General features: G+C 46.5%; 1 protein-coding gene across 1 annotated transcript in view; it reads left to right on the top strand.

Annotated features, from left to right (window-relative positions):
- The first annotated feature begins 286 nt into the window (after positions 1 to 286).
- Positions 287 to 26,537, top strand: part of LOC125638956 (prolactin-releasing peptide receptor-like) — a 39,978-nt gene continuing 13,727 nt past the window's right edge. Inside the window, exons 1-2 of the mRNA XM_048855276.2 lie at positions 287 to 594; positions 14,553 to 14,594. The gene's annotated coding sequence lies outside the window, so the exon portion shown is untranslated. The remainder of the gene's footprint in view (positions 595 to 14,552; positions 14,595 to 26,537) is intronic.

Genomic DNA, 26,537 nt, shown 5'->3' on the forward strand with positions numbered 1-26,537 from the left:
ATGTCAAGAAACTCCTGTTGCAGAAGATGACTCAGCACAGATCCAGTTAAATATCAACTAGTGACTTGTTCAGTAGTTAATAGAACTTGCTTCAAAGTGAATCCCAAAGAGAAACAAGGATTTGTTTTTTCTGCAAAGCAAAATCAAAATGAGAAAAACTCTTGAATTTCATGGAGAAGAACAAGTCCAGGGCAATAATCTGACATTTCTGTCTGATGGCATATCTTTGAAAGGCTGAGAGCTTTTCAAATTTATTGATTGCCATGGTGACGGTTAACAGCAAAGGTTACACCGTGTACTTATTTAACTGAAATGTGCACTTTGGTTGTTTGTTTGGATTATTTCTGAAGCCAACTGTACAGACAACATAAGACCAGATGCAAATCCACAACAGATTTCTATGTGTTGGTGCCTCTGCCAGTGGTACTGTTTGTATTTAGTTTAAATAACAGAACAAAGAACTCCTGTTGATTGAGAGTTCGTGGAATAACGTCTGAATTTAGTATTCTCGGGAACTGGTCAGAGATGGTGTTTTCTCATTCTCACGTGGCTTTGCCTGCTCTCTCAGCCTGGGACTTGGAAGTCTACCAGGAGGTAGGTTTGTGTGGTGAAAGTTTTAAATGGATTCCTTAGGGATGTGCACACTATTAATGATCCACTGATTTAAAAGAAATGATAAAACCCCCATAAAGTCCTCTGGAAATTCAACTGTACTGTCTTTCCGGAAATACATTTCTTCTGCATTTAACAGCATTTCCAGCTTTGCTTCTCTCAGCTTTCCCTCTGCCTGAAACCATGATTTCTCTTATTCAGTGGAAATACTGTATTACTGTCACTGACACCCTGTTGAGAGAGGGGTGCAGGCTGGAGAGAAAAAGTGAAGTTGCCATGTTGGCCACCTGGGCTGACTCCATGCTGCTGATTCAGATCTGGCATTGTACTAGGTGTGGTGTTTCTGTGGCATTCAGAGAACGAACAGAGTCTCCAGGGTGTGGGAGCTGACAGTGGGAGCAGGCAGTTGGTTTTAGATAAGACTGAAAGATTGACCTGAATTAAGATGCTCTGTATATATGTTAACTATGTATCTAATAAAGATTGTTAAATTACTAGCACTGAAATATTATTAAGACTAGTGGATTATTTGAATATAAAACAACAAGTAGTACCAGGAGCAAAGGAAGAAGTTAAAAAAACAAAACCAAACCCCAGAAGAAAACTTGAAGTAAAAGTTACTCAGAAGTGAAAAGCAAGTTTGAATGTAATAAGATGGATCAATAAAGAGTTCCTACATTTCCAAAAATGTTGAGAAATGCTGCAGAAAATTGGAAAAGGTTTAAACAAGAATTTGATTTATTTTTGAGGCCATCAGGATCTACTCATAAGGAAAATGAATAAAAGATTCCTATTTTTTTTTTGAATATTGCAGGTAATGAAACAATTTCAGCATATAATGCATCGGCACTTAATGTTAGAGAATGAGCTGACTATGAGTTTGTCTTAAAAAAAAAAAGAGGAATTCTGTTTATCAAAAGGAAAAGTAACATTTGAAAGATTTCATTTTCACTCAAGAAGTCAGATGGAGAATGAGACTTTTGAGATCTAAAGATAAGAAGTCCAGAATCCGAGTTAATGATAAAAGATCAAATTGTGATGGACATAAAAAAAGATATCAGTGTAATAGACTGTTTGAAAAGCCAGATCTAAATCTAGAATAAACAGTGAGAATTTGCCAAACTGCTGAACTTAATCAACAATGATTGAACATTTTAGAAAGAAAACAAACTGATGTGAATATAGACTTAAAAAGAAAAAATAAAAAAAACAAGTCTCTGGAGAAAAATAGAGTGAAACTACTAAAGTTAAAACATATGATCATGTGAAAGAATGTTCTAGAAGTGGAAGGAGGCACCAACCTAAACAACGTTAGGTTGCACCGCTACAGACTAGGGACCGAATGGCTAGGCAGCAGTTCTGCGGAAAAGGACCTAGGGGTGACAGTGGACGAGAAGCTGGATATGAGTCAGCAGTGTGCCCTTGTTGCCAAGAAGGCCAATGGCATTTTGGGATGTATAAGTAGGGGCATAGCGAGCAGATCGAGGGACGTGATCGTTCCCCTCTATTCGACATTGGTGAGGCCTCATCTGGAGTACTGTGTCCAGTTTTGGGCCCCACACTACAAGAAGGATGTGGATAAATTGGAGAGAGTCCAGCGAAGGGCAACAAAAATGATTAGGGGTCTAGAACACATGACTTATGAGGAGAGGCTGAGGGAGCTGGGATTGTTTAGCCTGCAGAAGAGAAGAATGAGGGGGGATTTGATAGCTGCTTTCAACTACCTGAAAGGGGGTTCCAAAGAGGATGGCTCTAGACTGTTCTCAATGGTAGCAGATGACAGAACGAGGAGTAATGGTCTCAAGTTGCAGTGGGGGAGGTTTAGATTGGATATTAGGAAAAACTTTTTCACTAAGAGGGTGGTGAAACACTGGAATGCGTTACCTAGGGAGGTGGTAGAATCTCCTTCCTTAGAGGTTTTTAAGGTCAGGCTTGACAAAGCCCTGGCTGGGATGATTTAACTGGGAATTGGTCCTGCTTCGAGCAGGGGGTTGGACTAGATGACCTTCAGAGGTCCCTTCCAACCCTGATATTCTATGATTCTATGAACGTCCAGGATACGGTCAAACCTGTCATAGCTGCAAGAAACAGCGGCACTGACTTTCTAATCTGTTGGTGGTGGGTGCTTAACCCGTCCTGGCTATGCGCCAGACCCCCACCCCCACTCCATCCCTTCCCCAAACCCTCGCCCCACCTCTTCCCACCCTCACTCTGCCCCACCCCACTCTATCCCTTCCCTCAAGCCCGCATCCCCACCCCGCCTCTTCCCACCGTGCCCCCACTCCACCTCTTTCTGCCCCCTCCCCTGAGCTCACCCCACCCTTAACTCCTGCCCCTCCAACGCCTCCTACATGCAGCAGAACAGCTGATCACAGCTTCGGGAGGCCCTGGGAGGGAGGGGAAGGTGCTGATTGGCAGGGCCGCTGGCAGGAAGGAGATGCTGGGCGGGTGGGGAAGCTGGCTGCCACTGGGTGCGCAGCACCCACCATTTTTTCCCCATGGGTGCTCCAGCTCTGGAGCACCCACAGAGTCAGCGCCTATGGCAAGAAACAAAATTTTTCTACCAAAATCTGTAGACAGAGAAGTCAGGAAAAACTTAGAAGTATACATTTAGTTCAAAATTCTCTGAGAAGATACTGAATAAAGAATACAGAGCTGACATAACAGATGAAGAAAACTTATTTCTGGGTACATTGAAACAGTCACTCGGAACTACCAGGAAGTTTGGACAGTTACAAAATAAATATTTCATTAGTAGATAGTATATGCAGTAGATATAGTGGCACAAGCGAATGTAATTTCAGACGAAATTATAAAATGTCTAAAAATAAAACTTGTATTAAGAGAACAAATACATAATAATTTACAATCTTATAGTAGCAAAAAAATTCCTCTTTGGGTATTTGTGAATTACTAGTCAAAGTTAAAGATAATTTAGAAAACATAAGATTTTTAGTTGTTAAGGGACAAGGTATTTCTGTTTTAGGTTTAGAAACATGCATAGCACTAAATCTAGTTGGTAGAATTCAGACTATTCAGGATTCTGAAACACTGGAAACAATATTAATTTAACAGAGTTATTCACAGGCATTGGTAAATTAGCTACAATTTATAAATAGAGTTAAATGAAACAAAGAAACAAGTTATACATGCAACTAGAAAAATACCCTTAGCTTTAAGAAGTTGAGTACAAAACTAATTGGAAAGGTTAGTTAATTTCAATTGAAAGAGCCAACTAACGGCATGTCTACACTACAAAATAAAGTCGACTAAATGTAAGTCGACATCCAGTAATTAAATTGGTCATGTGTGTCCACACCATGCTCATTGTATCAGCGGAGTGCATCCTCACTAGCAGTGCACCTTGGGAAGCTATCCCACAGTACAGCTAGCCACAGGGGTTTTTTGGAAGGGCTTGCAATGCCTCATGGGACCAAAACATTATTGCAGGGGGGAATGGGAACATGGCTTCAGACTTCCATGATACAGTTTCCTCCCTGCCTACCCTGATATCAATGGCAAACAACCCATACTTTCTTGTGCCTTTTTTCAAAAGCCTGGTTTAGCCGTGTGTACACCAAGAAGCATGGACCCCACCAGCTGTGCACTCTTGTTGTGAGCATTACAAACACCTCCCACCTTATTCTGCAGTGTTTCCAGAGTCAAGACAGAAGCCGCTGTGCAGAACATTGCGATGTCATGCAAGCAGCGCTGCTACAAGGCATAGAACGAAACAATTCCTGGTTGCTACTGGCAGTCGTGCAGCAGCTTAATATGGCGGAGCACCATTTCTCATCCCAGGAAACAAGCACTGACTGGTGAGATCTCATTGTTATTCAGAAATGGGATGATGAGCAGTGGCTGCAGAACTTTTGAATGCGGAAGCCCACCTTCCAGGAACTTTGTGCAGAGCTTTCCCCAGCCCTGAAGTGCAGCAACACTAAAATGAGAGCTGCTCTGATAGTAGCGATCACTCTATGGAAGCTTGCAATGATCAGAGTTGGTAAATCCACCATGGGAGCAGCTGTGATCCAAGTATCTAGGTCCATTAATCAACTTCTGCTAAGAAGGGTAGTAACTCTGGGCAACGTGCAGGACATAGTGGATGGTTTTGCTGTGATGGGGTTCCTAACTGCAGTGGAGCGATAGATGGCGCACATATCTCTATCTTGGCACTAGACCACCTTGCCAAAGAGTACATAAACTATAAGGGATCCTTTTCAATGGTGTTGCAAATGCTGGTGGATCTGTTACGAATTATACCTGATAGGACAAGCACACAACTGCTGCGAATTATACCTGGTAGGACACGCACACAAATACTACGGATTACACCTGGTAGGTCACGCACAGTTCGAATCTAGGCATCTAGGCTGAGCCCTGGTCTACACTAGGACTTTAGGTCGAATTTAGCAGCATTAAATCGATGTAAACCTGCACCCGTCCACACAATGAAGCCCTTTATTTCGACTTAAAGGGCTCTTAAAATCGATTTCCTTACTCTACCCCGGACAACTGGATTAGTGCTTAAATCGGCCTTGCCGGCTCGAATTTGGGGTACTGTGGACACAATTCGACGGTATTGGCCTCCGGGAGCTATCCCAGAGTGCCCCATTGTGACCGCTCTGGACAGCACTCTCAACTCAGATACACTGGCCAGGTAGATAGGAAAAGAACCGCAAACTTTTGAATCTCATTTCCTGTTTGGCCAGCATGGCAAGCTGCAGGTGACCATGCAGAGCTCATCAGCAGAGGTGACCATGATGGAGTCCCAGAATCGCAAAAGAGCTCCAGCATGGACCGAATGGGAGGTATGGGATCTGATCGCTGTTTGGGGAGAGGAATCCATGCTATCAGAACTCCGTTCCAGTTTTTGAAATGCCAAAACCTTTGTCAAAATCTCCCAGGGCATGAAGGACAGAGGCCATAACAGGGACCCGAAGCAGTGCCGCGTGAAACTGAAGGAGCTGAGGCAAGCCTACCAGAAAACCAGAGGCGAATGGCCGCTCCGGGTCAGAGCCCCAAACATGCCGCTTCTATGATGAGCTGCATGCCATTTTAGGGGGTTCAGCCACCACTACCCCAGCCGTGTTGTTTGACTCCTTCAATGGAGATGGAGGCAATATGGAAGCAGGTTTTGGGGACGAAGAAGATGATAGCTCACAGCAAGCAAGCAGAGAAACCGGTTTTCCCGACAGCCAGGAACTGTTTCTCACCCTGGACCTGGAGTCAGTACCCCCCGAACCCACCCAAGGCTGCCTCCTGGACCCAGCAGGCGGAGAAGGGACCTCTGGTGAGTGTACCTTTTAAAATACTATATATGGTTTAAAAGCAAGCATGTGAAAGGATTACTTTGCCCTGGCATTCGCGATTCTCCTGGATGTACTCCCAAAGCCTTTGCAAAAGGTTTCTGGGGAGGGCAGCCTTATTGCGTCCTTCATGGTAGGACACTTTACCACTCCAGGCCAGAAACACGTACTCGGGAATCATTGTACAACAAAGCATTGCAGTGTATGTTTGCTGGCGTTCAAACAACATCCGTTCTTTATCTCTCCGTGTTATCCTCAGGAGAGTGAGATATAATTCATGGTCACCTGATTGAAATAGAGTGCTTTTCTTCAGGGGACACTCAGAGGAGCCCATTCCTGCTGGGCTGTTTGCCTGTGGCTAAACAGAAATGTTCCCCGTTGTTAGCCACAGGGAGGGGGGAAGTTTGAGGGGGTAGCCACGCGGTGGGGGGAGGCAAAATGCGACCTTGTAACGAAAGCACATGTGCTATGTATGTAATGTTAACAGCAAGGTTTACCCTGAAAGAGTGTAGCCACTGTTTTATAAAATGTGTCTTTTTAAATACCGCTGTCCCTTTTTTTTTCTCCACCAGCTGCATGTGTTTCAATGATCACAGGATCTTCTCCTTCCCAGAGGCTAGTGAAGCTTAGAAAGAAAAAAAAACGCACTCGAGATGAAATGTTCTCCGAGCTCATGCTGTCCTCCCACACTGACAGAGCACAGACGAATGCGTGGAGGCAAATAATGTCAGAGTGCAGGAAAGCACAAAATGACCGGGAGGAGAGGTGGCGGGCTGAAGAGAGTAAGTGGCAGGCTGAAGAGAGGGCTGAAGCTCAAATGTGGCGGCAGCGTGATGAGAGGAGGCAGGATTCAATGCTGAGGCTGCTGGAGGACCAAACCAGTCTGTGCTCCAGCTGCCTTTGCTGCAGCTCAACCATACACTGGAGCATGGTTGAGCTGCAGCAAAGGCAGCTGGAGCACAGACTACCACTACAGCCCCTGTGTAACCAACCGCCCTCCTCCCCAAGTTCCATAGCCTCCACACCCAGACGCCCAAGAACGCGGTGGGGGGGCCTCCGGCCAACCAGCCACTCCACCACAGAGGATTGCCCAAAAAAAGAAGGCTGTCATTCAATAAATTTTAAAGTTGTAAACTTTTAAAGTGCTGTGTGGCATTTTCCTTCCCTCCTCCACCACCTCTCCTGGGCGACCTTGGTAGTCATCCCCCTATTTAATGAATAAAGAATGCATGAATGTGAAGCAACAATGACTTTATTGCCTCTGCAAGCGGTGATTGAAGGGAGGAGGGGCGGGTGGTTAGCTTACAGGGAAGTAGAGTGAACCAAGGGGCGGGGGGTTTCATCAAGGAGAAACAAACAGAACTTTCACACCATAGCCTGGCCAGTCATGAAACTGGTTTTCAAAGCTTCTCTGATGCGTACCGCGCCCTCCTGTGCTCTTCTAACCGCCCTGGTGTCTGGCTGTGTGCAACCAGCAGCCAGGAGATTTGCCTCAACCTCCCACCCCGCCATGAACGTCTCCCCCTTACTCTCACAGATATTGTGGAGCACACAGCAAGCAGTAATAACAGTGGGAATATTGGTTTCGCTGAGGTCTAAGCGAGTCAGTAAACTGCGCCAGCGCGCCTTTAAACATCCAAATGTACATTCTACCACCATTCTGCACTTGCTCAGCCTGTAGTTGAACAGCTCCTGACTACTGTCCAGGCTGCCTGTATACGGCTTCATGAGCCATGGCATTAAGGGGTAGGCTGGGTCCCCAAGGATACATATAGGCATTTCAACATCCCCAACAGTTATTTTCTGGTCTGGGAATAAAGTCCCTTCCTGCAGCTTTTGAAACAGACCAGAGTTCCTGAAGATGCGAGCTTCATGTACCTTTCCCGGCCATCCCACGTTGATGTTGGTGAAACGTCCCTTGTGATCCACCAGAGCTTGCAGCACTATCGAAAAGTACCCCTTGTGGTTTATGTACTCGGCGGCTTGGTGCTCCGGTGCCAAGATAGGGATATGGGTTCCGTCTCTGGCCCCACCACAGTTAGGGAATCCCATTGCAGCAAAGCCATCCACTATGACCTGCACATTTCCCAGGGTCACTACCCTTGATATCAGCAGATCTTTGATTGCGTGGGCTACTTGCATCACAGCAGCCCCCACAGTAGATTTGCCCACTCCAAATTGATTCCCAACTGACCGGTAGCTGTCTGGCGTTGCAAGCTTCCACAGGGCTATCGCCACTCGCTTCTCAACTGTGAGGGCTGCTCTCATCTTGGTATTCATGCGCCTCAGGGCAGGGGAAAGCAAGTCACAAAGTTCCATGGAAGTGCCCTTACGCATGCGAAAGTTTTGCAGCCACTGGGAATCGTCCCAGACCTGCAACACTATGTGGTCCCACCAGTCTGTGCTTGTTTCCCGAGCCCAGAATCGGCGTTCCACAGCATGAACCTGCCCCATTAGCACCATGATGCATGCATTGGCAGGGCCCATGCTTTCAGAGAAATCTGTGTCCATGTCCTGATCACTCACGTGACCGCGCTGACGTCGCCTCCTCGCCCGGTATCGCTTTGCTAGGTTCTGGTGCTGCATATACTGCTGGATAATGCGTGTGGTGTTTAATGTGCTCCTAATTGCCAAAGTGAGCTGAGTGGCCTCCATGCTTGCCTTGGTATGGCGTCTGCACAGAAAAAAGGCGCGGAATGATTGTCTGCCGTTGCTGTGATGGAGGGAGGGGTGACTGACGACACGGCTTACAGGGTTGGCTTCAGGGAGCTAAAATCAACAAAGGGGGTGTCTTTACATCAAGGAGTATTTCAGGCAGGACTTCACGGAGGGTTCCAATAAGAAATGGTGCACCTAAGTTATTGTTCTTATTGGAACAAGGAGGTTAGCCTGGCCTCTGATTGATACATGGCTAGATTTACTTCGCTGCACCTTCCTTGTGAGTGACTGCAGTGTGACCTAGAGGAATGAGTCCCCTAGTCAGGGGAGGAGGCAAATGAGTACAAAACAAATCTGGTCTATTTCTTGTTTTGATCCACTCCATCTATCTTTTACATCTTTGGCTGGCAGCAGACGGTGCAGAAGGACTGCATGCCATCCACATCTCATGGCTGCTCGGCAGAAGATGGTACAGTACGACTGCTAGCCATCCTCATCTCTTGCCTGCCTGGCAGAAGATGGTACAATACGACTGCTAGCAATCCTCATCTCTTGCCTGCCCGGCAGAAGATGGTACAGTATGACTGCTAGCAATCCGTATCGCCTGCCTGCTTGCCATAAGACTGTTCAATAGGACTGACTGCAGGACTAAAGAGAATGACCTGGTCAAGTCACTCCAAATTTAGTCATAGAATCATAGAATCATAGAATATCAGGGTTGGAAGGGACCTCAGGAGGTCATCTAGTCCAACCCCCTGCTCAAAAGCAGGACCAATCCCCAATTAAATCATCCCAGCCAGGGCTTTGTCAAGCCTGACCTTAAAAACTTCTAAGGAAGGAGATTCCACCACCTCCCTAGGCAACGCATTCCAGTGTTTCACCACCCTCTTAGTGAAAAAGTTTTTCCTAATATCCAACCTAAACCTCCCCCACTGCAACTTGAGACCATTACTCCTTGTCCTGTCCTCTTCTACCACTGAGAATAGTCTAGAACCATCCTCTCTGGAACCACCTCTCAGGTAGTTGAAAGCAGCTCTCAAATCCCCCCTCATTCTTCTCTTCTGCAGACTAAACAATCCCAGTTCCCTCAGCCTCTCCTCATAAGTCATGTGTTCCAGACCCCTAATCATTTTTGTTGCCCTTCGCTGGACTCTCTCCAATTTATCCACATCCTTCTTGTAGTGTGGGGCCCAAAACTGGACACAGTACTCCAGATGAGGCCTCACCAATGTCGAATAGAGGGGGACGATCATGTCCCTCGATCTGCTCGCTATGCCCCTACTTATACATCCCAAAATGCCATTGGCCTTCTTGGCAACAAGGGCACACTGCTGACTCATATCCAGCTTCTCGTCCACTGTCACCCCTAGGTCCTTTTCCGCAGAACTGCTGCCTAGCCATTCGGTCCCTAGTCTGTAGCTGTGCATTGGGTTCTTCCGTCCTAAGTGCAGGACCCTGCACTTATCCTTATTGAACCTCATCAGATTTCTTTTGGCCCAATCCTCCAATTTGTCTAGGTCCCTCTGTATCCTATCCCTGCCCTCCAGCGTATCTACCACTCCTCCCAGTTTAGTATCATCCGCAAATTTGCTGAGAGTGCAATCCACACCATCCTCCAGATCATTTATGAAGATATTGAACAAAACCGGCCCCAAGACCGACCCCTGGGGCACTCCACTTGACACCGGCTGCCAACTAGACATGGAGCCATTGATCACTACCCGTTGAGCCCGACAATCTAGCCAACTTTCTATCCACCTTATAGTGCATTCATCCAGCCCATACTTCCTTAACTTGCTGACAAGAATACTGTGGGAGACGGTGTTAAAAGCTTTGCTAAAGTCAAGAAACAATACATCCACTGCTTACCCTTCATCCACAGAACCAGTAATCTCATCATAGAAGGCGATTAGATTAGTCAGGCATGACCTTCCCTTGGTGAATCCATGCTGACTGTTCCTGATCACTTTCCTCTCATGTAAGTGCTTCAGGATTGATTCTTTGAGGACCTGCTCCATGATTTTTCCAGGGACTGAGGTGAGGCTGACTGGCCTGTAGTTCCCAGGATCCTCCTTCTTCCCTTTTTTAAAGATTGGCACTACATTAGCCTTTTTCCAGTCATCCGGGACTTCCCCCGTTCGCCACGAGTTTTCAAAGATAATGGCCAATGGCTCTGCAATCACAGCCGCCAGTTCCTTTAGCACTCTCGGATGCAACTCGTCCAGCCCCATGGACTTGTGCACGTCCAGCTTTTCTAAATAGTCCCTAACCACCTCTTTCTCCACAGAGGGCTGGCCATCTATTCCCCATGTTGTGATGCCCAGCGCAGCAGTCTGGGAGCTGACCTTGTTAGTGAAGACAGAGGCAAAAAAAGCATTGAGTACATTAGCTTTTTCCACATCCTCTGTCACTAGGTTGCCTCCCTCATTCAGTCAGAAGCCCACACTTTCCTTGGTTTTCTTCTTGTTGCCAACATACCTGAAGAAACCCTTCTTGTTAGTCCCTGCGCCAATGTCTGCCCAGGCGCTCCCAGCCGACGTGGCCAGGAGCACCTCGGACACGACGAGGACGGCTACCAGTTGTACTGTACCATCTGCTGCCACAAGGCAAGGGGTTGCTGCTACTGTGTAGCAATGCCGTACCGCGTCTGCCAGCACCCAGGAGACATAGGGTGACGGTTACCTGAGCGGGCTCCATGCTTGCCGTGGTATGGCGTCTGCACAGGTAACTCAGGAAAAAAGGCGCGAAATGATTGTCTGCCCTTGCTTTCACGGAGGGGAGGGAGGGAACGGGGGCCTGACGATATGTACCCAGAACCACCCGCGACAATGTTTTAGCCCCATCAGAGTGCTCCATTGTGACTGCTCTGGACAGCACTCTCAGATGCACGATTGTTTGCCATTGCTCTGATGCAGGGAGGGGTGACTGAGGACACGGCTTACAGGGTTGGCTTCAGGGAGCTAAAATCAACAAAGGGGGTGTCTTTACATCAAGGAGTATTTTAGGCAGGACTTCACGGAGGGTTCCAGTAAGAAATGGTGCACCTAAGTTATTGTTCTTATTGGAACAAGGAGGTTAGCCTGGCCTCTGATTGATACATGGCTAGATTTACTTCGCTGCACCTTCTCTGTGAGAGACTGCAGTGTGACCTAGAGGAATGAGTCCCCTAGAGGGGGAGGAGGGGAAGCAAATGAATACAGAACAAATCTGGTCTATTTCTTGTTTTGATCCACTCCATCTATCTTTTACATCTTTGGCTGGCAGCAGACGGTGCAGAAGGACTGCATGCCATCCACATCTCATGGCTGCTCGGCAGAAGATGGTACAGTACGACTGCTAGCAGTCCGTATCGCCTGCCCGCTCACCATAAGACGGTTCAATAGGACTGACTGCAGGACTAAAGAGAATGACCTGGTCAAGTCACTCCAAATTTAGTCCCTGCGCCCACATCTGCCCAGGCGCTCCCATCCGACGTGGCCAGGAGCACCTCGGACATGACGATGATGGCTACCAGTCATACTGTACCATCTGCTGCCACAAGGCAAGGGGTTGCTGCTACTGTGTAGCAATGCCGTACCGCGTCTGCCAGCACCCAGGAGACAGGGTGATGGTTACCTGAGCAGGCTCCATGCTTGCTGTGGTATGGCGTCTGCACAGGTAACTCAGGAAAAAAGGCACGAAATGATTGTCTGCCCTTGCTTTCACGGAGGGAGGGAGGGAACGGGGGCCTGACGATATGTACCCAGAACCACCCGTGACAATGTTTTAGCCCCATCAGGCATTGGGATCTCAACCCAGAATTCCAATGGGCAGCGGAGACTGCGGGAACTGTGGGATAGCTATCCACAGTGCAATGCTCCGGAAGTCAACTCTAGCCTCGGTACTGTGGAAGCACTCTGCAGAGTTAATGCACTTAGAGCATTTTCTGTGGGGACACACACACACACTTGAATATATAAAACCGATTTATAAAAAACCAACTTCTATAAATTCGACCTTATTCCGTAGTGTAGACATACCCTGAGGCACATAAACAAAGTCCACAACTGCAGAGTTCCCAAAAAATACTAAGTTTACTACGCTCGAGCGTGGTGCCCCCCCTGCTAGCCAGGAGGGGACCCCGAATACAGATTATACAAAGGTTATATACTTTTTAGCAAAGCATGTTGCCCTCGTGCATCGGAAACCTTAGCCAATAAACAAACCCTTTTCTTAGCTACCACCTATCCCTGCTTGGTGCATTCCTCGGTGCTAAACTAGTATGTTAATTACACAGCATGGTCCTAAAGCCATGCATCAGTAACTTTTATTATCAGGATGGGAGGCCTCACATCAAAGGCCAGGAGATAGGGAGTTTAGGGACTGACAAAGAACAGATACCGGGAGTCAAGGCAGGCTGGAGACAAGGAGGAGGAGGATTTTCACAGGACTGCAGTATCTAAGGAACACTCCTCCTGGTGCATGATGTGCTTGCTTTTAGACAATAGTGGGCCCCAAACCAAAATGGAGTCACATGTGCTAACTTTTCCTTAACAGATGACAGGGGGCATTTTACAGACATCAACATGGGATGGACAGGAAAGGTGCACAACAAGGTGTTCAGAAAGCCACAATCCGGGACTTGCTTTCCAGACTGCAAAATAACCATTGATGATGTTGACATGCCAATCATGATCCTGGGAGACCCAGCTTTCCCCTTGCTCCCATGACTCATGAAGCCGTACGCCGGCCACCACAGTAACGTGCGCCCCTTATCTGTGTTGTGCCTTCCCATACCATCCCCTCAGTTACATCAGTTTCCCTATACCTCCTCCCCACACCCAAATCCCCTTGATTGGAATAAAGAAAGCATTTCATTCTTGAAACATTTACTTTTATTGCACACACAAAGAAACTTAAAGAACACTAAAATAATTTAACCTGGGGCAAATGGTGTGATAAAATTGGGAGGGGAGAAACCAAGTCAGCTTGTCTGTGACAGCAGAGTAGTCTTGACCATCAATCGCCTTCAAATGGCTGCCTTTTGTTCTTGGTACCCTCCGCTGGTGTTGAGTGGAAAGGATGCTGAACTTCTCCCCCACCTCCTGGAATGTTTGGGGGAGGGGAATTTGGAACAGGATGATGCTTGTTGGCAGTTCTGCAGGAGCTGCAGAGGGAGTCTAGCCTCCAGTGTATTTTCTTGAAGCTCAACATGTCTGACTGGTCCTTCATATTCCACAGCATCTCATGTTCCTGGGATGCTCTCCTGCTTTCCATGTCCATATCCAGTTTTTCAGACAATGAAATCCTCCAGGCTCTTAGCTCCATCTCAGCTGTCCAAGAGGTGTTCATTATCTTGCTGAATATGTCACCACTTGTCCTTTTTTTCCCTATCTTCTCATCTGCGAAAACCTCTGTGCTGGTGTGAAGGATGTGCTGAAGGACAAGGTTTCCATTGTAAGGCATGCAAAGCACAAGGCAACCATTGTCAGCACATACCCTGGGTCTAGTGCAAGGTTCCTATTTAAAAAATATTCCCCTTATTACACTAAAGTGCAAGCCAGGCCATAATCAGACTCCTAAGCTATTCAACTAACAGGTTTGCTGTTCCAGCCATGGTGGACAACTTGGGGAAATCTGCATTGGGAGCATAGGTGGACAATGCCCCCTCCCCCTAGCAATACGTTGCTTTGAGACCACGGACCAGCGTTAAGACTCCCAAATTGTGGTCTTTGTCCCAGGTGACTCCAGGAGGTGGGGTTTGCGGCCACGAAAGAACACAGGAAGCCCATCCACCTCCTTCCCTTAACGCTGCTGGTAATAGTCACCCTGGACTTGCAGAATCTGAGGTCAATGCCAATCCATGCCAACCAAACCACCAGCATGTTAGGGAAAGCATGGTTGAGAGACCTAGAAGTCACCACGGGTGGGAGATCAAAGACTCTATTGTTTCTGGTATGAGCACTTGTAATGAAAACTTCCTGTTTCCCCTAGGTGATGCCATGTGATAGCCTCTGGAGACTGATAACAGAAGTGGTAAGGGAACAGGTGCTGCAAGGTTCTGGGTACAGACCTGGTCCTTATGCTACCATGCTGTGTGCTGTAATGATGCCAGAAGAGTTAATATACTGGAGTGGTGTGGGAAAGTGTCCTACGGTGGTAGAAGAAAAGGGCAGCCCTCCCCAGAAACTTTCTGCAAAGGATTGCAGAGTACCTCCATGAAAGCTTCCTACTGATCTCCAGGGAAGATTCCCAAGCCATCCCTGTGCACATAAACAGTCTTTTCCAGGGGGCAGCCTCTGAGTAGCTGGAGTGGCCACTGGGAAGCAGATACACACTGCATCTCACATTTTCTTCAGATTATACATACACTATAATAGCATGTAACCCCTACAGTTTGATTGAGATTGCATATTCACCAGAGGTGCCTTCCTTGGCATCATGCTGTCCTGCACCTGACTGGGCTCCAGAGTTAAAAACAGCTCTTGGGGAGAATGGATCCACTGTTCACCGGTCTCCCATTCTCTTCCTTGTCCAGAATGTCCTCCTCATTGTTGCCTCAGGTGGCCTAGGAATCAGACTCCTGGGAGGTGTTCACACTGCATTTGGGGGGTAGTCCCTACTGTAGTCCTTCTTCCCCATGCCCTGTGTGATCTCCTCGTAGAGGTCTGTGTTTCTTCTACTGGGTCAGAGCTGTGCCTGTGCAGACTCTTCTCCCCACACACCAATAAGGCCCACCCCCTCCTATGTACTCCCTGCACGTTTGGGGCACCGAGTTGCCATAATCAGCTGTGCTGGAGAGCTCTCCACACTGATCAAACAGGAAATGGGAAATCAAAAGTTCCCGGGGCTTTTACAGGAGAGGGGCTGTTTCCTGTGTACCTGGCTGCTCAGAAACAGAACTGAAAATGATCTCCAGAGCAGTCACAGCAGAGCATTGTGGGATACCTCCTAGAGGCCAATTCAGTCAACTTGCACAACACTGCATCTACACTGTCTCTGTTGACCCATGAAGATCAAATTAAGCACTATGCCTCTCGTGGAGGTGGAGTAATTAAGTACATGTAACAGGTGAGTTAGGTCAGCAGAAGGGACCTGGTAGTGTAGATGCTTACATTATCAGGTCAACATAAGGCAGCTTCTGTCTACCTAAGTTTGTAGTGTAGACCAGGCCTGAGTGGGGTGAATTCATTAGTAACAATAGAAAAGGAAGATAGATCCTTGCATTTCTGTTTAGATCCAAAAGACTTAAATAAGTATATTAATAGGGAACATTTAAAAATACCTACCAGGGAAGAAATACTTGGACAAATGTCAGGAGCAAAGCACTCTTCTACTTTAGATGCTTCAAATGGATTTTGGCAAATACCATTTGAGCAAGAAAGTCAATTGCTGTGTAAGTTTAGCACAACTTTTGGATGTTTGTGTTTTAAAAGATTACCTTTTGGATTATGTACAGCTCTAGAGGTGTTTCATAGAGCAATACAAAAGAATTTTGAAAATCTAGATGGCGCCCAAGTGCACACAGATGACATAATAATATGGGGAAGAACTTTAGAAAAGCATGATATAAGATTAACTGAAGCATTATCTAGAGCTAAAGAAGCAGGACTGAAACTTAACAAAAATAAATGTAAATTTAGAGTGCAAGAATTAATGTTTCTAGGAGAAAAACTGACTAGACAGGGATTGCAGAGTGATCAATAATGAATACAAACCATTGATAATATTGCTTACCCAAAAGATAAGGAGTTGTTATGAAGACAAAAAGGGTGAGGTCATATCTTTTACTGTAACAACTTCTGTTGGTGAGAAAGACAAGTTTTCAAGCTTACACAGAGCTCTTCTTCAGGTCTCCCAGAACATACATGTCTTGCAGACCTAAAGAGCTCCATGTAGCTCAAAAGCTGGTCTCTCTCACCAACAGAAGATGGTCCAATAAAAGATTATTTCATCCACCTTGTCTCTCTAATATCCTGGGACTAACACGTCTATAACAACACTGTATACAGATGTCATTACAGAAATTTTTGGCTCTGGTTAATTTTGTAGGAAAAAACACATACCTAAACTAGCAAAAAAAAAAATTAAAGGGCTTTACTTTGTAAAAATAATCAGTGGAAATGGGACTGTCAACATCAACAAGAATTTAAGCAGCTTAACTAACTAATAAAAACAGCTCCAGTATTAAAATATTTTATAGTAACAGACTTACAAAATTGTCTTCAGATGCATCCAAACAAGGCCCAGGAGCAGTTTGATTAAAAAGTATGGTGATCCAAGGAAACCTGTTGCTTATACATCTCAAGCTACGTAAAAAATGGAATTTCAGTATGTTTAAATAGAAAAAGAGGCTTTGGCATTAGTTTTTGCATGCAAAAAAATTTCACATATTTACATCTGGTAGATCTGTATTGGCAGAAACAGGTCATAAACCATTAGTTAATATTTTCAATATTTTCACCTGGATTTGTGCTGGAAATGGCCCACCTTGATTATCATATACATTGTAAGGAGAGTGATCACTTTACATAAGCTATTACCAGCAGGAGAGTGGGGTGAGGGGAGAGAAAACCTTTTGTAGTGATAAACACCCATTTTTTCCATGATTTGGGTGTATAAAAACAAACATCTTCTGTATTTTCCACAGTATGCATCCAATGAAGTGAGCTGTAGCTCACGAAAGCTTATGCTCAAATAAATTGGTTAGTCTCTAAGGTGCCACAAGTACTCCTTTTCTTTTTTCAAAAGGAATATGACAAACATTCCACCTCAGATACAAAGCTTATTTTTTCAGTTGTACTTGTATAACTTAAAATTAGAATATCAGCCAGGCAAGTCATTAATTGTTGCTGATAACTTTCTAAATCTTATGATGTAACCAATATAATGGGAGAATATGATGTGGTACATGTAGATGTACTTAAAAATTGTTTCCTATATCAGAAAGAGTATGGTGGAATTTAAATTTGTGGTTCCAGGGAGTCTAGGGGTGAAATCCTGGCATCAAAACTCCCATATACTTCAGTGGGGCCATGATTTCAGCAATAGACTTCCTGAAACCCCAATTTTAAATTCCACCAAACAACTCATCCCATCATCCTTCTGAAGTAGATAAACTGAGTTCCATGCAATTTGCAGTTCATGGGTCTTTCCAATAGGATCTTAAAAGTTAGGGGTAAGATTGTGCTTTGGGTTTCCAAGAAATTCAGCACACACAGGAACAGGCCAAGAGGAGAAAGGGCCCTTTGGATTCTGGACTGTTAGGTAACAGCATAATTTAGGCAATCCAGAGAGCTGCTCAAAGTTACACCAACCCTATCAAGGCTGTTTATGGGCAACTCTGAAACCCAGAGCTGCTCCAGAATCTCTATAGCACTTGTGCTACTGTCTCACCTCCTCTGAGACCTAGTATTCATCCTACATGGGCACCTGCAAGAGGCCTCTGGAGGCCAAGCTAGGGTAGTCCTATGAAGTGCCTGTGTGTGGGGATTCTTCCCAGGGCAGCAAAGATCTGCCACAGCATCATCCAGGGTCTGTAGGGAAGGGGAGAGTCCCTGCCTAGCTCCTATCTGCTCTTCTAGCCCAGATTTGGGGGGAGTGCAAGCGTGATCTCTCTTCTCTGGGGTAGCCAGTGATCTGGCCACGGCTACTTAGCAGTTATTCAGAAACACTAGCCATTCTTCAGGACAACCCCAATCCCAAACACATACACAAACAATTTGGCCTTGGATCAGTCACAGTCAGTGCACAACTGAGGACTCTGCAGTACCTTAGCATAAGTCCATCCTTCAGGTCAAGAGACCAGTTATGCCCTGGTTGCATTTCATCTCACATTACCAGCACATTTGTTTTAACAACGTGTAATTTAATGAAAGAGACTAATTAGCACAATCAGTGGCATTAATATTATCATTCAGCAACCATTCAATGCCCAATCAAGGTTTAAGATTAGATTTACCTTTGCAAACAACTGAAATCAATGCAGCAGAAGAGGTCTGTGCCTCTCTTTAATCATGTTGAATAACTAAATTGCTTTAATTCTCATTAGGGATAATCTGAGTTAATTCCGGCTAAACCCACACATTTCTAAAATCGCTACCCCTTCCTGCTTCTCCACGTGGGCACCAATGATATTGCCAAGAATGACCTTGAGCGGATCACTGCGGACTACGTGGCTCTGGGAAGAAGGATAAAGGAGTTGGAAGCGCAAGTGGTGTTCTCGTCCATCCTCCCCGTGGAAGGAAAAGGCCTGGGTAGGGACCGTCGAATCGTGGAAGTCAACGAATGGCTACGCAGGTGGTGTCGGAGAGAAGGCTTTGGATTCTTTGACCATGGGATGGTGTTCCATGAAGGAGGAGTGCTGGGCAGAGACGGGCTCCATCTTACGAAGAGAGGGAAGAGCATCTTTGCCAGCAGGCTGGCTAACCTAGTGAGGAGGGCTTTAAACTAGGTTCACCGGGGGAAGGAGACCAAAGCCCTGAGGTAAGTGGGAAAGCGGGATACCGGGAGGAAGCACAGGCAGGAATGTCTGTGAGGGGAGGGCTCCTGCCTCATACTGGGAATGAGGGGCGATCATCAGGTTATCTCAAGTGCTTATATACAAATGCACAAAGCCTTGGAAACAAGCAGGGAGAACTGGAGGTCCTGGTGATGTCAAGGAACTATGACGTGATTGGAATAACAGAGACTTGGTGGGATAACTCACATGACTGGAGTACTGTCATGGATGGTTATAAACTATTCAGGAAGGACAGGCAGGGCAGAAAAGGTGGGGGAGTAGCACTGTATGTAAGGGAGCAGTATGACTGCTCAGAGCTCTGGTACGAAACTGTAGAAAAACCTGAGTGTCTCTGGATTAAGTTTAGAAGTGTGTGCAACAAGAGTGATGTAGTGGTGGGAGTCTGCTATAGACCGCCGGACCAGGGGGATGAGGTAGATGAGGCTTTCTTCCGGCAGCTCACGGAAGCTACTAGATCGCATGCCCTGATTCTCATGAGTGACTTTAATTTTCCTGATATCTGCTGGGAGAGCAATACAGCGGTGCATAGACAATCCAGGAAGTTTTTGGAAAGCATAGGGGACAATTTCCTGGCGCAAGTGCTAGAGGAGCCAACTAGGCGGGGCGCTTTTCTTGACCTGCTGCTCACAAACCGGGTAGAATTAGTGGGGGAAGCAAAAGTGGATGGGAATCTGGGAGGCAGTGACCATGAGTTGGTTGAGTTCAGGATCCTGACGCAGGGAAGAAAGGTAAGCAGCAGGATACGGACCCTGGACTTCAGGAAAGCAGACTTCGACTCCCTCAGGGAACGGATGGTCAGGATCCCCTGGGGGACTAACTTGAAGGGGAAAGGAGTCCAGGAGAGCTGGCTGTATTTCAAGGAATCCCTGTTGAGGTTACAGGGACAAACCATCCCAATGAGTCGAAAGAATAGTAAATATGGCAGGCGACCAGCTTGGCTTAATGGTGAAATCCTAGCGGATCTTAAACATAAAAAAGAAGCTTACAAGAAGTGGAAGGTTGGACATATGACCAGGGAAGAGTATAAAAATATTGCTCGGGCATGTAGGAATGAAATCAGGAGGGCCAAATCGCACCTGGAGCTGCAGCTAGCGAGAGATGTCAAGAGTAACAAGAAGGGTTTCTTCAGGTATGTTGGCAACAAGAAGAAAGCCAAGGAAAGTGTGGGCCCCTTACTGAATGAGGGAGGCAACCTAGTGACAGAGGATGTGGAAAAAGCTAATGTACTCAATGCTTTTTTTGCCTCTGTCTTCACTAACAAGGTCAGCTCCCAGACTGCTGTGCTGGGCATCACAAAATGGGGAAGAGATGGCCAGCCCTCTGTGGCGATAGAGGTGGTTAGGGACTATTTAGAAAAGCTGGACGTGCACAAGTCCATGGGGCTGGACGAGTTGCATCCGAGAGTGCTGAAGGAATTGGCGGCTGTGATTGCAGAGCCATTGGCCATTATCTTTGAAAACTCGTGGCGAACGGGGGAAGTCCCGGATGACTGGAAAAAGGCTAATGTAGTGCCAATCTTTAAAAAAAGGGAAGAAGGAGGATCCTGGGAACTACAGGCCAGTCAGCCTCACCTCAGTCCCTGGAAAAATCATGGAGCAGGTCCTCAAAGAATCAATCCTGAAGCACTTGCATGAGAGGAAAGTGATCAGGAACAGCCAGCATGGATTCACCAAGGGAATGTCATGCCTGACTAATCTAATCGCCTTTTATGATGAGATTACTGGTTCTGTGGATGAAGGGTAAGCAGTGGATGTATTGTTTCTTGACTTTAGCAAAGCTTTTAACACGGTCTCCCACAGTATTCTTGTCAGCAAGTTAAGGAAGTATGGGCTGGATGAATGCACTATAAGGTGGGTAGAAAGCTGGCTAGATTGTCGGGCTCAATGGGTAGTGATCAATGGCTCCATGTCTAGTTGGCAGCCGGTATCAAGTGGAGTGCCCCAAGGGTCGGTCCTGGGGCCGGTTTTGTTCAATATCTTCATAAATGATCTGGAGGATGGTGTGGATTGCACTCTCAGCAAATTTGGGGATGATACTAAACTGGGAGGAGTGGTAGATACGCTGGAGGGCAGGGATAGGATACAGAAGGACCTAGACAAATTGGAGGATTGGGCCAAAAGAAATCTGATGAGGTTCAATAAGGATAAGTGCAGAGTCCTGCACTTAGGATGGAAGAATCCAATGCACCGCTACAGACTAGGGACCGAATGGCTAGGCAGCAGTTCTGCGGAAAAGGACCTAGGGGTGACAGTGGACGAGAAGCTGGATATGAGTCAGCAGTGTGCCCTTGTTGCCAAGAAGGCCAATGGCATTTTGGGATGTATAAGTAGGGGCATAGCGAGCAGATCGAGGGACGTGATCGTTCCCCTCTATTCGACATTGGTGAGGCCTCATCTGGAGTACTGTGTCCAGTTTTGGGCCCCATACTACAAGAAGGATGTGGCTAAATTGGAGAGAGTCCAGTGAAGGGCAACAAAAATGATTAGGGGTCTAGAACACATGACTTATGAGGAGAGGCTGAGGGAGCTGGGATTGTTTAGCCTGCAGAAGAGAAGAATGAGGGAGGATTTGATAGCTGCTTTCAACTACCTGAAAGGGGGTTCCAAAGAGGATGGCTCTAGACTGTTCTCAATGGTATCAGATGACAGAACGAGGAGTAATGGTCTCAAGCTGCAGTGGGGGAGGTTTAGATTGGATATAAGAAAAACTTTTTCACTAAGAGGGTGGTGAAACACTGGAATGCGTTACCTAGGGAGGTGGTAGAATCTCCTTCCTTAGAGGTTTTTAAGGTCAGGCTTGACAAAGCCCTGGCTGGGATGATTTAACTGGGAATTGGTCCTGCTTCGAGCAGGGGGTTGGACTAGATGACCTTCAGGGGTCCCTTCCAACCCTGATATTCTATGATTCTATGAGGGGTTTGGGGAGGGGCTCAGGGCTCAGGCAGAGTGTTGGGGTGAGGGCTGTGGGGTGGGGCTATGGGGTTCATGATACATGAGGGGGCTCAGGGCTGGGGCAGAGGATTAGGGTGCTGGGGGGGGGTGAGGGCTCTGGCTGAGGCCAGGGATGAGGGGTTTGGGAGGGGCTCAGGGTTAGGGCAGAGGGTTGAGGGTCTGGCTGGGGGTGTAGGCTCTGGGGTGGGGATGAGGAGTTTGGGGTGCTGAAAGGCTGCCCTGGAGCTGGGGCCAGAGAGGACTCCTCCCAGCCCTCTCCCCACCAGCAGCAGTGAGCTCTGGGGGAGGTGCCCCCCTCGTCCCCCTGGCAGCACACTCACCTCTCACCATTGTCACTGCACATGGTTCTAGGGCTCCTCTCAGGTCCAGGAAGTCCCCTTGCCTCCCCTGTGGTGGGTGCTGCGGGGGGGGGGGGGGGGCTGCCAGCACATGTGCACCTCCTCCCCTGCTGCTACCCCTCACTGTAGCCTCACAGGGGGTGAGGGATGGGGCTGCCCTTTGCCCAGCGTGGGGCAGGAGTGGTGACTACGGTGGGGGGGGGGCTGTGCTGGTGGAGGGTCCTGCTGGTGGAGGGTCCTGCTGGAAAATGTAAGGGTCAGAGGTGGAAGGGCAGGGTAAGGGCAGCCTGCCTTGCCACTAGTGGATGCAGGGCAATAGAACCCTGCAGCGGCAGTTGATGCCAGGAGCCAGCAGAGCGGGGTCAGCATGGAGCTGTAGGGGAGAGGCAGAGACACTCCCAGACCCAGGGGAGGTGCACGGGGACAGCAAGTTGGGGTCAGGGGACACTCAGGGGAGGTGCAGGGGGGCAGCAGACAGGGCCAGGGGAGAGACCAGCCCCAAACATGGGTGGAGCCAGGCCCCAAATATTGCTGGAGCCCAGGCACCACAGGCCCATACAACTCAGCCACCCCTGTAAAGTGGGTAGGCTGCCATGCAGGGGTCAGACTAATGTCTGGTTCCCCTGGGCTACTTCCTCCCCCACCTCTTTGTAGGGCCTCATTGTTCATGGGTCCTCAGGGTACTCAACGGCTGGCAGTTCCAGCAGCTCCTCCAGAGGCAGGGGTTGATACAGCTCAGTCCTTAGTTCAAAAACCAGCAGAAGCATCTAACTCCTTCCCTGGCTCTCCCTCAAATGAGTTGGAAGTTCCACCTCTTATACTACCTAGTCCACCCCTCTGCTTCCAGCGTAAGGGGTGGGCCCAGCCTGGCTCCTCCCACCTCACTACATACAGCGTTTGAAATAGATGTATCTCTGCATGGAAAATATGCTACTTGGTCTTTCAGGATTCGTTCACTAGACTGAATGCAGCTGACATAAATTGGCAAGACAGCATGTGTGTGTGAGGTTTGCATGGCTACTGCCTGTATTTTACCTGTTCTGTATTTAACTAAAGGAATTCAGTCTCCAGCAGCTGGATCCTGCAAAATACTAAGCATACAGCCCAATCCAGCAAAACATTTCAGCATATGCTTAATTTAAATCACATGAATAGTCCTACTGATTTCAGTGGGACTACTCATGTTCTTAACTTTAATTCCCCCCTCCCCCATTTTGTTGTTGTTGTTGCTGTATTGAACTAAAGTACTTGATCCTTGCAGGATTGAGCCCTGGGACTTGCGAGTCTGGCTCCTTTCATGAGCAATCAATTCATTTTTTAAAGGAAAATGGTAAATGACTGTGGGCTGAGTCAATCAAAAGAATAAAATTTCCATTTGGTATTTCAAATCCTAGCCAACAGTTTAAAATATTTATAAAAGATCAGATGTTACATGTGCAATGCAAGCGCAAAGCACCCCACGTTCCTCTCTTTGAGAACTGCCACTGGTACAGAAGGAAAGAAAAGTACAAGAATGGAGTGCACTTTTGAAATATTTCTAGTGGACATTTTAGAACCCATTTTTTCCTAAAGAAAACATGAAGGTGTAAAAGCAAAGGACAAAGGGCATTAGGTAAAGAGCTGAAAGTGTTTGTGGTGTGATAAAGAGTTTTACAACCCCTTAGTTACTCAGCACTAGTTTTCTCATAAACTAAAGTTATTTTATACATTGTTTATTTCCAAAACCAGACATACAGAGAACTACACTCAAGGGGGCTGATCCTGCTCCCATTGATATCAGTTAGAAATTTGCCATTTGCACCAAGGGCAGCAGCATGAGGTCCAGTAATTGTTGTGTTTACTAGACAGCAGGCTTGATTGTTCCTTGCCTTGAACCTTGAGTAGTTATTTATGTCTGAGCAAAGAGGGTATAAAACAACACTCCCAGTGTAAGTGAGTGGGAATTTCTAGTTTGGCAACAGCAGCACTGCAGTAGGGAGCAGTGAACTGAGCTGCTCCCTGCTGCTATCAAGTTTTTTTTTGCCTGGCTTAGGCAGCATGTACAAAATGCAGCCATTCCCCCTGAGAAAATGGATCAAAATGGCTTCTGTTAACCCTCCTAACCACGTGGACATATCCAATCAGGGAAGCAGAACCCAAACCATGTCACTTACATGACCAATGAAAATAATCTCAAAACTCTGAAAAAATAATAGGAAAATTCACTGTAAAATTTGCAGCCATAAAAAGTGTGTGAAATTTAATTTGACAATCCAAATTTTGTGAAAGTTTTGTGAACTTGAAAACAGCAAATTTCAGCAACAGAAGAAGTCACTGCAAATATTTTGCCCAGCTCTAATCACCATTCAGGATGCTCCAAATAAAATGCCCTTAAGTATCAATTGATCAGAAAAGTATAGCAGAGTGTCATTACAAATTACAGGCCCTGATCCTGAAATCAATGAAGTTGTCATCTACCTATCCAATTCTGATTGTAGTATCAGGGCCACAGTTTTCACTGGACAATTAAAAACACACACACACACCCCGCCCAAAACAAGCAACATTCATTCTGAGAACAGGCGGCATGCTGAGTTTTTTTCCTACACTCATTTACATTATTTGTAATGTGTATTTAAAGTCAGATACAGGAGAGAACAATCATGACAGAACAGGGTACTACACAACACTAAAACCTTGTGTGTCCTAAATATACTTTGTATTGGAAAAGCACCTGCCTCACACAAAGCACCCATGTAAAAGAAGAGCCCAGTAGCAAAGCTTTTCTCTCATCCATTTATTTAAAGTTGAATCATATTAAAGAAGTAAAAAAAAAAAAAAATCTGTACTGAAATTGGAACATAAAAGGTCCATTCATCAATAGAATCACAAGTGGAAAGAATTTCTCATACAAATTCCTGCTGCATTTCTACATGAAGCCACTTCTGAGATACTTCAGTTATCTTGTTTAATTCATTCTGAGATTAGATTTCAGAGTAGCAGCTGTGTTAGTCTGTATTCGCAAAAAGAAAAAGGAGTACTTGTGGCACCTTAGAGACTAACCAATTTATTTGAGCATAAGCTTTCGTGAGCTACGATGCATCCAATGAAGTGAGCTGTAGCTCACGAAAGCTTATGCTCAAATAAATTGGTTAGTCTCTAAGGTGCCACAAGTACTCCTTTTCTTTCTGAGATTACAGTTATCCTGGGGCATCTTTGAAAAAAAGAATTAGGACCCAAATCTCAGAGGAAATTATGATGGAAGCAGATACATCTCCAGTGAAATTCAGGGCCTGGTTCAGCTCTCATTTATGCTGGTATAAACCAGGAGTAATTCCACCAAAATCATTCGAGTTACACCTCTGTAAAACCTGTGCAAACGAAATCAGAAACAGGCCTTTAGCATCTGCTGTGCATGTGCTTGATTTTGCAGCAGGATGGGAGGATGCTTATGTTATTAGCAGGTGGAGGAACCCTGTAGGGAGATGGTGACCTATTCTTGTTGACTCATTGTGGCACATCTGGCTTGTTAAATCCACCCTGGATATAAATTGAGGTGCAAATTGGTCTGTTGGCAGAGGGAATTGGGGTGTATGGTGAAGTTGCTACATGAAAACCCTATGAACAGCCAAACTCAGGAAGAAAATGTAGGCCTGCTTTATGTTTTTATTATTGTTAGTAGAATTACCAATAAAAACCAAAACCTAGGAAGACTAAGTTTTGTTGAATACAATGGGCCATATCCTGAATACCCCCTGCCCCCCCCCCCAACTAGCTTTGCACTGTTCTCTCAATGGGAAGCAGGTGGGGAGCCAGCTCTACTATGTGACTGCAGTTTTCCCTAGTGCAGGGGAATTCCCTGGTAGCATAGAAACCAGCAAAACCAGATCTACCTTTAGGAGCTGGGTCCAGTGCAGGGGCCCTATCAGAGGCAGTGCCAAGAGTGCGTCTCTGCTCTGATGAGCCCCAAGAGGTGGAGTGGCTCTGTGAAGCTGTTGCCAGCCAGTCCTAGTTAAAGAAGTTCTGAGGGTGCTGAAATTGTGCTGGAATCTGAAGCCGACCTACCTTTCCCCCGCACCAGTTGAGCAAAGTGGAGCTCAGCTGCAGCGAAGGTTCAGCCCAGTGTGTGTAGATTCTTTTCACTGCAGGCTGGGAACTCCACCTGCGTAGTTTTCTTTACGTCCCATCT

The sequence above is a fragment of the Caretta caretta genome, chromosome 6, assembly GCF_965140235.1.
Source record: "Caretta caretta isolate rCarCar2 chromosome 6, rCarCar1.hap1, whole genome shotgun sequence".
Classification (NCBI taxonomy): domain Eukaryota; kingdom Metazoa; phylum Chordata; order Testudines; family Cheloniidae; genus Caretta; species Caretta caretta.